General features: G+C 46.1%; 1 protein-coding gene across 1 annotated transcript in view; it reads right to left on the reverse strand.

Annotated features, from left to right (window-relative positions):
• LOC135903541 (uncharacterized) overlaps positions 1–15,153 on the reverse strand; it is a 267,224-nt gene that overhangs the window by 103,285 nt on the left and 148,786 nt on the right. The window lies entirely within an intron of this gene.

The following is a 15,153-nucleotide window of genomic DNA, read 5'->3' on the forward strand; positions in this document are numbered from 1 at the left end:
AGAAATGTGCATACATTCTTTGGGATCACGAATACAACATAGAAAACAGCATACGTTTTAATAAATAACAAACACAAAACAAGCATCCTAACCACATTATTGATAATACGGCGCTCCTAATAAAAATGCGAAGCACGTAGCGCTCTCCGCATACGTTTCCCGGTAAAGAATACTAATGCGAATACTGCCGCCGTGACGGCAGCTTGCCACGTGGGGTGTGACGTTACTAGCCTTTCGTTACATAAACGAATCAGCCTAGCAACTGATTTCATTATTGTTGCAGTACCGCTATGTAAAGGCAACGGGTAGTGCTGTCAAAATTACAATTACTCCCATTAAAATAAATTGCCATTAGTACCATTAGTATAAAGCAATAAAGCATTGCATACCCCCCTCCCCCCCCTCCCAGCAGTTATAGTGGCTGTTTTCAACAGCTTCGCCGGACATACAATTTTGTAGGGCCGGAATGGCGAGTCAATTTTTTTCATTGTGACTGGTGTAAAATAAAATTTGTAACTGATCCAAAGCAGGCGGATGACGTCTTCTGCACATTATTTTTGGAAGCTGTTTCCTCCGGTACTTCTACCATTGCATGCAACAAGAACTACCAAAAGCCTAAGAATTCGCGGGTATCACCTGCTCCTTTAACCACTCCGAAAAAGGATCATATTTACAAAAAAATGAAGAAGTAACCCTCTAGTAGCGCTTTGGCACTTTGCTGTAACTGTTATTGCAACCTTCTTAGCTCTTTATGAAAACACGCCAAGAAGCGCTATTCTCACAAAAAATTCATAAAAAATAAGAATAACTCTAATAAACAGTGGAAACTGTTCAATAAGTCTTCAAATATGCCTGTTATGAGCTCGTCTGTAATGAAAGTAACTTACTATGGCGTCACTTATGGTCCTTCTGATGATATTGCAAATGCCTTTTCTGGGCATTTCTGTTTGTCATCCTGTAGTCACAAAGACCATTCTTCATCCGGTTTGCAGCGTTTACCTCATTCATTCTCTCTTTCGTGCTTCTTCTGACAAGAGTGGCGTATATTCGTAATACTAGAAATACTTCTTCCTGTCTGTATTGACATATGTTGACGGTTGCTTATTTGATTTCTGACCCATTAAGCAATATAATCGACCTTATTTTCGATGAAGGTTGTTTTCCTGACTCAATTAAGCGTGCTAAAGTCACATCAATCTTTAAGAAAGGGGATAAAGAAGCAATTATAAATTATAAGCTTGTATCTATTCTGTCTTCAATAAGTAAAGTCGCTTAACATTTCTTTTCTAAGCGCGTAATACGTACGTAGCGAAATTTATTATTAATGTGAAAGCCTTAAGTTGCTCATGTCCCCACTGGATGGATGGGTGTATGGATGGATGGATGGATGAATGGATACAACTTTATTGTATGTTCGGCAAGATTTACCGTGACCCGGGCTCAAGTCTCCTACGGGGGAACGTCAAGGCCCTGCCTCAACGCCACCTCACGGGCTTGCTGGACTGACCACGTCTGGGTTCCGAGGTCTGAGCTGCGTAGAGCGGCGGCTCACCTCGACGACAGGGTCTCCGGAGCAACTGCCGTCCTTCCTACAAGTACATTGCACTCCCACAGCATGTCTTTGAGTGTTGCTGGTCCTTCATGCCCGCGTGTCTGTTGGTTATCCTCTTTATGAGTCTCGTGGCGCTGGTGACTTTTCCTTCGATCTTCCTCACGGTTGCGCCGTTAGCTCCGTCGACCTCAATGATCATTCCGAGGATTTTGATCTTGTTTACTTTGGGGATTCGTTTCCGTCTTGGGTGTGCAGGCCGATTTCCTCGTACTCTCGGGGTCCCGTGTAGCTCGTTTTTTTTTTTTTCAAGGCCTTTGGGGGCATGCCTTTACCGGCCCACGCGAAGAGGCATGCCCCCAATGGGCTTGAAAAAAAAAACGCGTCTTCCGGTCGAATGTTACAAAAACCATCATAATTAGCAATGGCTCATACCTCCCTAAGCAAGGAAAAAATACAATGGCTCATACCTCCCGTAATGCAGAAGCTACAAGCACTCATCAAAGTGAAGCGTACAGTGCATACATTCATTGAAATGACCCATACAACGTGCACAAAGGCGGCATCTAGTCGGGTAGTACAAAAAAAAAAACTACGTGGCCTTCGCAATAGCTCATACCGCCTTAAGCAAGCAAAAAGTACAATGGCTCATTCCTTCCCCCTAAGGCTAAGGCTACAAGCGCTCAACAAAGTGAAACGAACAGTGCATACATTCATTGAAATCACACATACAACACACAGAACAGCATGCGTTTCAAACCGTTGCTGAGATGACGCAACGTATTGTGAAAGAGAAATGTCGTTGGCGCCAGTCTGACCCCGCTATACGAACGCGCGAAGCCGCAGCTAAGCGTCGAAAACAAGCCGAAGAAGCCCGGAACTGCGAAAGCAGCAACGCGACGATGCGAGACGGCGCATTACCGAGCGTGCAGCAGGCTTTCGCCTTCACGTATTACAGGATCGTAACATGCTGTCAAATTTTTACAAAACCTTGCCAGTTTGGACTTCGCCAAGGAACCTCCACTGACTATAATTTATGTTCTTTTACTTTTTTGATAGTGGTAAATTTTCAGGTTCCGTATTTTTATGCGAAGCATATTACGAGAGCTCAACCCAGCTCCTCAGGAGCGGCGGTGTCGCCTTGAAACCACGTGACACCGTGACGTCACGACAGAGGAGAAGTGGCTTTGGCTCAACTCTTGCAAGACGGGCTGGGTGGGAATCGAACCAGGGTCTCCGGAGTTTGGGACGGAGACGCTACCACTGAGCCACGAGTACGATGCTTCAAATCGGTACAAAAGCGCCTCTAGTGAATGCGGTGTTGCCTTAGAAACGAGCTGTTTCTAAGGCGTGCGTCTCTTGCTCAGGCGCACATTTCGTTGCCGCGCCGAACGCTGCTTTGCTCGACGCTCACCGCGTCCGATGCGGGGCGCGTAGTCGCTGCCCTGTAGCCCATTGTCTTACACCCCTTGGCGGGTCGACGGGAACGCTGTCGCGTTCCACTCTTGAAGGCGAAGCAGTAATGCATGAGTTGTTTCTTCGTCTAGCCGAACCAAATATAGCCAAGCAACAGCAGTTCACCAGGCTAAACAGTGGTTCAACAACTAAAATAAAGGCTAGTATGCAGGGGCGTAGCCAGGGGGGGGGGGGCTTATGGGGCTTCAGCCCCCCCCCCGAAATTTTTTCGTGCTGTCCATGCACCGCCGACCAAAGCGACCCCCGGCGCCGGAAATCACTCTGGATTTTGTCTAGAATGTCTTTTTGACGCTCGAAAAGACATTTAACCATAAAGATTGCGAACTCGGGCTGGATTTCGTGGCGACGCCCATACACCGGCAGTCACATAACGCCAAGCAGTCCCATCCGAGCACAAAGTTTCAAGGGCGCTTTGATTGTGAGCGGGCTCGCCGCGGCATCTCACTGAGGCCACGGAATCTATGGAGCGCATGGATATCAAGTGCGAAACTTTATGGGTATAAATATAATAAGCTCTTGATGTGAAACGTGCATTCATATTTCCAAAGTTGTGCTTTAAATTTTCAATTGCGGAACTTTGTGGCTTTAATGTTGTCTTAAACATTTGACGCCAAAGGTCCACTGACTTTTCTAAAGTCTTACATCGGGACATACAACGAGACAAGCCAAATCAACGCACTAGCAGACGAGTCGACAAAGCACGCAGCGAGGTCCAATGAGACGATGCGTTGGGGTGGTTCATTTGTGCCGTCATGTCACATAAAGAAATATCAACATTTTTTTTTAACCTACGCCAGAACATCCATGTGAAGACACTAAAGCCAGCCAAAGTAACTACGTTCTTACTTATTTTTTCTACTTTGACTTTTATTTGCCGAGGACACATTGAGCCCCTTCAATTTTTTTTTGTTCTCGCTACCCTACCCGCGGGCTGCCAGAGCGAGCCAGAGCGCATATGTTTTTCTCGTATGGCCCCGACCACCGCGCGGTGCACTTCGGTGGGCGTTCGGTTTGCTCTGGCCGAGTGGATTTTCACCTGACAGAGTTTTGGAAGCTTTCTGGTTAGTAGACGAGAAAAAAAAAGAATGGTCGCTCGCTGCCATCACTGTGGGGACTCGAAGTATTGCACCGCGTTCCTTGAGCGGAACCTTTCCGGAAAGTCTTGTTTCGCCGGTGTAGGATACTGAGCAGTATGCGTATGGTTCTCAGTGGGCCAATCGTCTCATGTTTACTTCGGTATTAATTCCGTAGCCCCACTAGGTGCCCGATGTAGGCATTCGATTCTGGCCAACATAGTTTCCTATGCGTTCTTTTTTTCATTTCGGTGCCTCCACCCCACAGAAAAAAAAAAATACATTGTTGCGGCGCAGCGAATTGTCGCATGGTGAAAGTTCGAGTTTGATACTTCTTTTACGGAAAGTAATGGGCGACGGGACGCTTCAGTTTCCGGATACGTTTATTATATTATTGCGAAAGCAATTATATGGACACTCCAGGCGCATTCCTGCTGTCGCCGTCGCCCTCACGTTTCGTATAAAGTCCAAGGGTGATAAAATCGTGACAACCCGCTGCATGCAGTATGTGCGAGTGAAAGCGTAGGAGGAGAGGTGGAATTGGTGAGCCGACGATGGTGGCTCAGTCTTCTGTGCGCAAAGGAGAAAAGCGGGGAGCAAGCGCGCCACCTTCCGTGATTGTGCAACATGTTTATTTGCCTTGTTTGACGAATTACATACAGTTACTTTTTCTTACATACATAGACTCATTGGATACTTATACGTATACTTATATATCTTGTTGCGAGGTTTTGTGTATACAGGCAGTGAACTTTGTTTCCAGTGACACTTTTTTGTCCTTTATCAAGCCGTATTTTCGCATTTGTATATCCCATTGTATCTGTATTTTTAATGTACGAGGGTGAGTCAAATGAAAGTGCGCCTACCCTAACCACGCAATAATGGTTCGGTTCATTATCTGCGAGGCATGGGCGTAGGAGAACGGCATGTTTACAAAAGTGACACGCAGGTGTGAAGATAACTGTTCTTTAATGCTCTCATACACTGGGTTGAATGTGGTTGGGTCACATAATGGACACTTCAAAAGTTGAACAGCTCGGTGTCGCGAAGTTTTTGACAGCTAAAGGTGTTTCCAAAACAGAAATTAATCGCCGTATGGCTGCCGTTTACGTTGAACACGGCATTTCATTGACCACTGTGAAGCGTTGGAGCAAACGGTTTAAAGGACGTTGTAAAGACATTTTAAGACCGGGCCAAAACCATCGTGCAATCACCCCCCACACAATTTTAAAGGTTCATGAGCTGATGAAACAAGAACGGGGGATAAGCATCGATGAACTGGCAGACCGTCTGAACATCAGTCACGGTTCGGTTCACGCCATAATTCATGAGCTTCTCGCTTATCGGCTCTTTGGTGTGCAATAGATCCCTATGATTTTGATCCATCGCGAGAAGACGGAGAAGTTTCGCGCTGCCTTGACTCATCTGATCGGTTATCACAATGAGGATGACGACTTCTTGTTTGCATTTGTGATCAGGGACGAACCTTGGTGCCACTACTACGAGCCTGAAACACGGCGGCAAAGCTTACAGTGGAAACATTCGTATTTACCACGCCCAAAGAACGCAAAGGCCATCATTCCCGCTGGAAAGGTGTTGTTGACTTTTTTTTCGGTCGTCAGGGTCCATTACTGATAGAATTTGCTAAATCTTGAGAGGCTATCAATTGTTTCCGATATTGTGAAACGCCAGAACGGCAGTGTGTCGCAGTCAAGGACGAACAACGTGGAAAATTGACGAATGGGGTCATCTTGTTCCACGACAATGCCTGTCCCCACGTCACTTATGTGGTTAATACAAAACTGGCAAAGTTCAAGTGGGAAACGCTGCAGCATCCGCCATACAGCTCCGACCTGTCACCTTGCGACTTCTACATTTTGGGGCAACCGAAAAAAGAACTCAAGGGAACCAGATACAGACGTTTTGAAGCAGCAACCCAAGGAGTTTTATAAGACGGGAATCACGCGACTCGTTAGTCAAGGGGCAAATATCTAAATTCTCATGAAGACTACTTTTAAATAAAGTACCCCGTTGTTGGCTCACATTCATTTGACTTGCCCTCGTATATCTTGCAGAATTCCTGCTTTTTATACGTGCCCTCTGTTGCGACTATCATTTCGGTGCAATTACTCACGATACACGACCGGTGACAGGTGGTCCTGCGTAATACATTAATACAAATTACAGCGTCATTGAGATTTTTCACTGGCCATTGCATATATACAAGAATGTAAGCACGGTTCTCAAATGACAAAGTTTCGTTGACATATTTGTCCTCAACTTGTTCAGTTCATTGCCTTTTAATTTTTCATATCAGTGGCATGCACTGCTTTCCTGGTTTTGAACTGATATAGTTCTAAAGTTCGTGTGATATTTTCTTTATTAAATAGACAAAAATATGGAACATTGATATCAGTTATTTTGGGCAAAATTTTTGGCACATACGAGTATATTCTTTTGTGAAAAAATACATATTTTATTGTTTTGACTGTGCGTAGCGTTCAAGAATTCGTTTGCAGCATCTTTGGCAATGGCAATGCAGTTATTATTCATGCATTTGACCTATTGACAAATTGTTCAAGAGGAAGCTTTAGCTCGGGCCCGAACCGATGCGGCCTATTCAAATACTTGTAAAACAGAGAAACGCTTTTCTTAGATAATCCTGCTAATCGCTTTTGTTGAAATTCGTTGCATTTGAGAGAGAAAGTTAAATCCTTTCAATTTCGAATTCAAATCCTTTCAAATTTTTCAAAATATTGAAAAATTTTCAATATTTTGAAAAATTCGAAAGTTTGAAAAAATAGACGCACGACGTTTACAAACTAATAGCTATGCATGAAGAACAGACATTGTAGTTCTGTAAATGGCATCTATTATAACAGTCAAAGCGGACAAGTTTGCTGTGTCAATTTGTATCTTACGTGAATGGGTTACGTTGTGTACAAGGGTTCTGCACAAGCCGTATTTGCACAGTACCACATTTTTTTTAGATTCATGTGTGACATATCCATTTTGTCCGCTGTAGATGTACTATTAGATGCAATTCACAGAATTGTGATATCATTTTTCATTGTTGAGTCACGGAGTTTTAAGCTTGATAGTTTCGTTGTCTGAAAATTTTCGATTTGGCCAATTTTTAATAAATAATTGACCACCTAAATGAAAAATTCGAAACCAGTAGTCACTAGAATTAAACTTTTTCTTTTAAATGCAACAAACCTCCTCAAATTTGGTGAAGTGGTTGCAGGGAAAAACGAATTCCCCTTCTACATGTAGTTAAATAGGAGCACCCGAGCTAAAGCTGCCTCGAACACAATTTCTGGCTACGCCACTGGCCCCATATATATATATATATATATATATATATATATATATATATATATATATATATATATATATATATATATATATATATATATATATATATATATATATATATGGGGCCAGTGGCGTAGCCCCCCCCGAACAAAATTTCTGGCTACGCCACTGCCGCGCCAAGTAGTCCGGCAGCGTTTGATAGTGCGTTTGGTCGCTCGGAACGGACGTTGAATCGACGGAGCTTCCACGTGCGACGGTATCGCGTTGCACCAGACCCGGAAGGGCAAAGCCGCAAAATAAGTAAACCTTTACACTCATTGGTGTTTTCTGTCTTATTTAACTGTTGCTAATGAGGTGCTTATGTTTTGTCTTCACCAGTCTAAACTAACCTGGATTAAAATGCGGGACTCTTTTCTGAAGCGCTCTCACGTGTGCGTGCTTTGCCTCCATAGCTTTCCCTTCATAGGCACAGAAAGTTGTCCACGAGTATGTAATCTTGGGCGCAAAGTGTTGATACCTTACAACAACGCACTTCCCTCCAGCACGAACATGGGGCGAGTTCTCAGTGTCGCTACTGATTTCTTCACAAGGAAACGAGAAGGAAGATAAAGGAAAAGCAATAGTTTTTGCATATAAACAACGCTTGTAGGACAGCTGTGGACGCATTGAAACAACCAGTCCAGCTAGTTCTATTTACGGTATTTGTGCAATCGTATTAAAGCTGAAAGATATCTATAGCGGCTCCACAGCCACCGTTGTCCTCCATAAAGCAAGCAACAAAATCCCAATAAAGAAAGGCGTCAGGCAGGGAGATACGATATCTAAAATGCTATTCACAGCGTGTTTACAGGAGGTATTCAGACACCTGGATTGGGAAGAATTGGGGATAAAAGTTAATGGAGAATACCTTAGTAACTTGCGATTCACTGATGATATTTGATATGTCGCAATAGGCTTAAAAACACTGACATCAGTCAGACGTAACGCCGCAAGCACCGCAGCTTTATTGCAGCCTGCGTCCGTGTGTTCCGATGCTGACGCATGGCTGACGTGTGATGATGACCATGGCAGTGCCGATGAAGGCACGATGAAGATGACGATGAAGTTGGCGATACAACACTTCTCCCCCTCTTACAGGTCCAAGCGTTCAGGAGGCCGTCGCTGTCGGGTCGATCTTCGTAATGGACTATGTCGCAACGTGATTGGAGTGCTACCTGCATGGTTTACGGCTACCCTCTGTGTCGAGAAAGAGTATGAGACAGTTCGACGTCTCACCTGGTCCAAATGTCGCCGCTGAATTCCTTTCCCGGAATCAACAGTGACCATTCTGGACCCCAGTTGATCTCGCACTACTCCTGGTATCCACCTGCGACGACTTGTTCGGAAATCACGCATCCAGACTGGGTCACCTGCCTGAACTGGAGACCCTCCAACTCGTGGTTGGATTTCTGGTGACCTTTCATCGGGAGCGATACAGTCCAGCTTTGTTCTTATTTGGTACCCCAATAAGAGTTCCGCCGGCGACTTTCCATCCTTGACGGGCGTTCGGCGATATCGACATAAAACCCGCGCTATGCGTATTTTGAGGTCTATTCCGGGGTTCTTCTTTAGTCCTTCCTTGAGCGTACGCACAGCTCGTTCGGCTAACCCATTCGACTGTGGATGATAAGGGGCTGTTGTGAGTTGTTGCACATTGTTCCGTGCCAGAAACTAACGAAAAACTTTGCCCACAAATTGTGGTCCGTTATCAGAAACAAAGGTTTTTGGAAGGCCGAACCATGCAAATATTGATCTTAGCGCGTTGGCCGTGGCTTGCGAAGTCGCAGTTTTCATTGGAATGGCTTCCATCCATTTCGTTTCCGAGTCGACGACGACTAAGACCATTTGTCCGTCCAACGGGCCTGCGAAATCTGCGTGCAGCCGGCTCCACCTTTCCCCGGTGGCTGGCCAGGCCAAAGGTATCTGTGCTGGTGGCATCGCTGAAGCCTGCGCACATGTGGAACATGAGTTCACCAGTCGCTCTATGTCGGAATCCAGTCCCGGATACCAAAACAACGTTCTCGCTGTGGTTTTCATGGCTGTCATGCCGGGGTGTGTCTCGTGCAAAAGACGCAACACACGTCTTGACGCCGCCAGGGGTAGAACAATGTGATGTCCCCAGTACACCAAATTATGGCTGACTGTAAGCTCTGTTCTTCTGTTGAAGTACGGGCGGAGATGCTCATGGCCCTGCGGAAGATATGCCGGCCATCCCTGGGAAATCCATTTTTTAACATGCAGAAGGCTGGTGTCTCGATTAGTCAGATGTTCAACCTCGCGGGCGCAAAGCGCTGTTTCCTCAAGAGAGTGGGCATACAAAACGTACTCGTCGGCAGCACAGTCCCGCGGCTCCTCCATTACTGGCAAGGGCAACTGACTGAGGGCATCAGCATTGGAATGGCCACTGCCCTTCCGGTACTGCAATGTGTAGTTGTAGTTGCCAAGAAACAAGGCCCAACGCTGTATTCTTGCGGCCGCCATCGGTGGTATGGCTTTACCTGGATTGAATAAACCAGTAAGAGGCTTGTGGTCTGTTACTAAGACGAACTGATGTCCGTACAGGTAGTCTTTAAACCGGGCGACGCCGAATACCAGTGCCAAAGCTTCTTTTTCTAAATGCGAGTAATTGCGCTCGCTCTTGGTAAGTGTCCTGGACCACAATCCGATGGGGTAGTCAACACCATTCACGCGGTGCGACAAAACGGCCCCAATGCCTACTGGTGATGCATCACACTCTAGCCGCAGTGGCTTATCCGGGTCGAAGTGAGCCAAAAACTTGGAAGCCACAATTGCCTGCTTAACTTGCTGAAATGCTTTCTCCTGTTCCTGGCTCCATTGGCACTTGACTCCTTTGGATAAGAGAGCATGTAGCGGAGCTAGCATGGGGGCCAGATTGGGAAGGAACTTGCCATAGTAATTTATGAGACCGAGAAAAGCTTTCAGCTCACTCACCGAGGTGGGCTTTGGGACTTCAACAACGGCTTTGATATTGTCGTCCTTCGGTCGCAGACCCTTCGCGTCGATACGATGACCGAGAAATGTGACTTCGTCTTGCCGAAACTTGCACTTTCCCTTGTTCAGTCGGAGACCATACTCCCGCAGCCGCTGCAGCACGGTTTTGAGCCTAGATGAATCATGTTTTTTCTCGGCGATGATAATGTCATCCAGGTACAGCTGCACTCCAGGAATATCCCCTAGCAGTCCGTCCATTCGCCTTTGGAATATGGCTGGAGCAGAACTTACGCCAAACGGTAATCTGTTACAACAAAAGAGACCCTTCTGGGTGTTAAGGACTGTTATCTTCTTTGCTTCCTCATCCAACGGCAACTGGTTGTAGGCTTGACGCAAATCCAAGGTCGTGAATACTTCGCCACCGTTTAACCTAGCAAAAATGTCGTCCACTCGAGGCAACGGGTATTGTTCTACCACAGTGGCCGCATTCACAGTCATACGGAAGTCTCCACACAGTCGGAGGGACCCATCGCCCTTCAAAACGGGTACCACAGGGGTTGCCCATTCAGCGGTTTTTACCGGCGTCAAAACGCCTTCCGCGACCAGCTGATCCAATGACTCAGACATCTTATCTCTGAGAGCATAGGGTACAGTACGGGCCTTAAAGAACCGTGGACACGCGTTTTCTTTCAATTGAAATGTGACCGGTGGTCCTTTGCACAGGCCGAGTCCCGGAGCAAACACGTCGGCATATTCGTCAAGCAGCTGTTGCATACCTGTGCTGGCAGCCTGTATTCCAGCCGGTTGCAGATTCGCTACCACATTCGACAACATTGCCACTCCAACTTCATTAAATGCCTTGATGGTGTCTCTGCCGCACAAAGATGGTCCGGAGCGGTCGACCACTATGACAGTACCAGGAATATCTTTCCCGTCGCACGTAGCGGTCATGCTAAGCTGGCCGACAACTGGAAGTTCTCCCAAGAGACAAGAGAGCTTGAGCTGTGAGCTCTCCAACGGAGGCCAGAGCCGCTTGTACTTGCGGAACACCGTTACGGAAATGACGCTTACAGGTGACCCCGTGTCCATCAACATAGTGAGCGGAACGTTATTCCAACTTATGTCCTTGTAAATAGGCCTAACCTTGCGGATACTGGCTGCGTGATGGAGAACCGCTGTAATCGTGTGCAAGGCGTCGTTGTCGTCCGAGCTTGTGTCCTCTCCGGCTGCCATGGCGTACGAACCCTGGCGCCGTTGTCTTGCTGGATAAGATCCCTGCCGACGGTCACCATTTGTGCTAGACAGGCACATCCGACGTAGATGTCCTCGTTTTCCACACCGGTGGCACACCGCGCGAAGGTGTTTGCACTCGTCCTCAGAATGCGATTCTCCACACCTTCCACACACGTCGCGTTGTTCCGGCTTGGGACGTCGCTTCGAGGAATGGCTCTTTTGTCGGGTAAAATGTACTTCTGAGTGCGCCGAGTTCATGCTCCTGGCATTTTCAACAGCTCTCTGTGCCGAGACAGCAAAGTCTTCAGCCTTTTCTAAGGTGAGCTTCCGTCGCGTCAGTAAATGGCGCCGAACGTCTTCATCCAGCACTCCGCAAACGATTCGATCCCTCAACATGCGCTCCAATGACGTGCCGAAGTTACACTTCTCAGCTAGGCGTGGAATGTCCGCAATGAAGTCCTGAGCAGCTTCCCCGTCTTGTTGCGAACGCATGAAGAAAGCATAACTTGCAGCGATCTCGTTGACCTCCGGAGCATAGTGATCTTCCAGATACCCGATGACTTCCTCATAGCTCAGTTCATTCACCTTTTTTGGTTGACACCGGCCCTGCACCACACGCACTGCACTGTCCGTGAGCGAAGCGATGAGCAGCGCTCGCTTCTTCGTTGTGTCCACGATGCTATGAGCCTCAAAATACGCCTCCAGGCGAACGCGATACGTAGGCCACATACCTTCTGTATCGACAAATTCCGGTGGCCGTCCAGCACTCATGCTGACGCGGGTCTTCTCACCTAGCGACGCTAGGCCTCGTCGCCACTGATATGTCGCAATAGGCTTAAAAACACTGACATCAGTCAGACATAACGCCGCAAGCACCGCAGCTTTATTGCAGCCTGCGTCCGTGTGTTCCGATGCTGACGCATGGCTGACGTGTGATGATGGCCATGGCAGTGCCGATGAAGGCACGATGAAGAAGACGATGAAGTTGGCGATACAACAATATTGCCTTGCTTAGTAACTCAGGGGACCAATTGCAATGCATTCTCACTGACCTGGAGAGGCAAAGCAGAAGAGTGGGTCTAAAAATTAATCTGCAGCAAACTAAAGTTATGCTTAACAGACTTGGAAGAGAACAGCAATTTACAATAGGCAGCGAGGCACTGGAAGTCGTAAGGGAATACATCTACTTAGGGCAGGTAGTGACGGCGGATCCGGATCATGAGACGGAAATAATCAGAAGAATAAGAATGGGCTGGGGTGCGTTTGGCAGGCATTCTCAGATCATGAACAGCAGGTAGCCATTATCCCTCAAGAGAACAGTATATAATAGCTGTGTCTTACCAGTACTCACCCATGGGGCAGAAACCTGGAGGCTTACGAAAAGGGTTCTACTCAAATTGAGGACGACGCAACGAGCTATGGAAAGAAGAATGATCGGTTTAACGTTAAGGGATAATAAAAGAGCAGATTGGGTGAGGGAACAAACGCCAGTTAATGACATCTTAGTTGAAATCAAGAAAAAGAAATGGGCATGGGCAGGACATGTAATGAGGAGGGAAGATAACCGATGGTCATTAAGGGTTACGGACTAGATCCCAAGGGAAGGGAAGCGTAGCAGGGGGCGGCAGAAAGTTAGGTGGGCCGATGAGATTAAGAAGTTTGCAGGGACGGCATGGCCACAATTAGTACATGACCGCGGTTGTTGGAGAAGTATGGGAGAGGCCTTTGCCCTGCAGTGGGCGTAACCAGGCTGATGATGATGATGATGATTAAAGCTTCAGAGGAAAGTAGCGCACAACTAATCGATTACGTTTTAATAATTGCTCAGTTAATATTGTGGGGACAGTAATTGGCCACTGTAATCAATTACAATTTTGAATAAAGTAAGTAGAATTGTAATCGGTTACATTTTTTAGCTGTAACGTGTGCACGACGGCTGTAGTTTAGCTTCTTTCTGTAGGCACTATGTGTGTTACCATGTATACTCACAAGGTTACACCTTGCAAACATAGATGTTTTCCATTTTGAGTCCTGCTAGCTTAACTGCTCAGAATGTTGGTGCTGCGTTATTAACGCGAAAGTAGTATATGTTCAATGAGGCAGAAAAGCCGGCGCTGTAGGCAATGAGTGGTACCAAAGGTTTTCATCGTCAGTGACGTCATCAGCGTCTTGTATGAGGTCAGTAGTAATACAGAATTCAAGTCCTAACAAGTTGTAGTATGGTGCTTAAGGTGCAGTAAAGTGAATTAAGGGGAACTAAATCGTATTAAGGTTGATTAAGGTGGAATAAAGTGGATTGAGGTTGACTAAGGTAGAATGAGTGAATTAAAGTAGATTAAGGTGGATTACGGTGGATTTAGGTGAATTAGGGTTGGTGCAAATTGGAGCAAGGTGGATTGGGTGGATTAAAGTAGATTACACGAAATTATTGTGGATTAAGGTTGTACAGATTAGAGCAAGGTGTATTAAGGTGCATTAAGGTAGATTAAGGTATAATTGTGAAGGACACGTGACAACGTATGACGTCACGTATCATGAAGGTAACCAATTAATTAGAGAAGTCAAAATGCTTTCACATTCAAATCACGTAAGGATACTTAAGTGACTGTCAGTTTTCCTGAGCGCTAGCCTAGGGCAATTTATAGTCTCTCGGACGTGCACTGCCGTGTTACGTTTTGCAAAGCACATAGCCCACCCATCGTGCAGACAACCTGTGCATTCCAAGAATTGGAATGCGCAAGTTCTTTTCTTTTTGTCAAATTTTATTTTTATTTTACCTTATCATCTTTATACCTCAAGAAAACAACGAATAATTTCTCAGACGCTTTTCTTGGGTTCATTAGCTTGTGCCCAACCGAAATTAGGCCCCTCAGTTCCTCTTCTTCAAGTTGGTGGCAGAACAAGATGTTCGTGTTCATCATCAGATCTCTGCACCACATACCTGCTTCCGCAAACGGGGAAAAGGCAGACGAAAACTCGTAATACTCAGCTTCTTGTGAGTTAAACCTGGCTAAGTACAATACAAACCATAATATGCTTGTTTCGTGGCCAGTGCAGTAATCTGGACAGTGATAGCTGGCGTTTACGTTTGTTCGGAATATCATTATACTCGTGTTTTACGATCTTTATATTTGCTCATCATTCTTGTATGCGTACTTATTTGTCATGTGATCACATGTATTTAATTTAAATGCGCTCTGACAGAAACTTGAGGAATTACCGTTAAATAACCACGGTAGATCGCCCCACGCAACGGGGTGCAATACGTGAAAGCAGCATCGCCGGGATTTTTTAGCCATATCAGTTTGAGTGCTACGTTAAAAAACTGTGGCTATTCCTGGAGACCAACAACGGTCTCTTGTACCAGCGGTAGACAAACGAAGCTCAAAGCTCAGTAGCAACGACAAAACGGAATAGCTGTCACAAACGAACGACTGCAAAAACAAGGGCCTACTTCCAGCGTGGTTCGCAGAGTAACAACGCTCAAGAAAAAAAAGCAAAGCGAACAAGCGG

The sequence above is a fragment of the Dermacentor albipictus genome, chromosome 1 (assembly GCF_038994185.2).
Source record: "Dermacentor albipictus isolate Rhodes 1998 colony chromosome 1, USDA_Dalb.pri_finalv2, whole genome shotgun sequence".
NCBI classification, from domain to species: Eukaryota; Metazoa; Arthropoda; class Arachnida; order Ixodida; family Ixodidae; genus Dermacentor; species Dermacentor albipictus.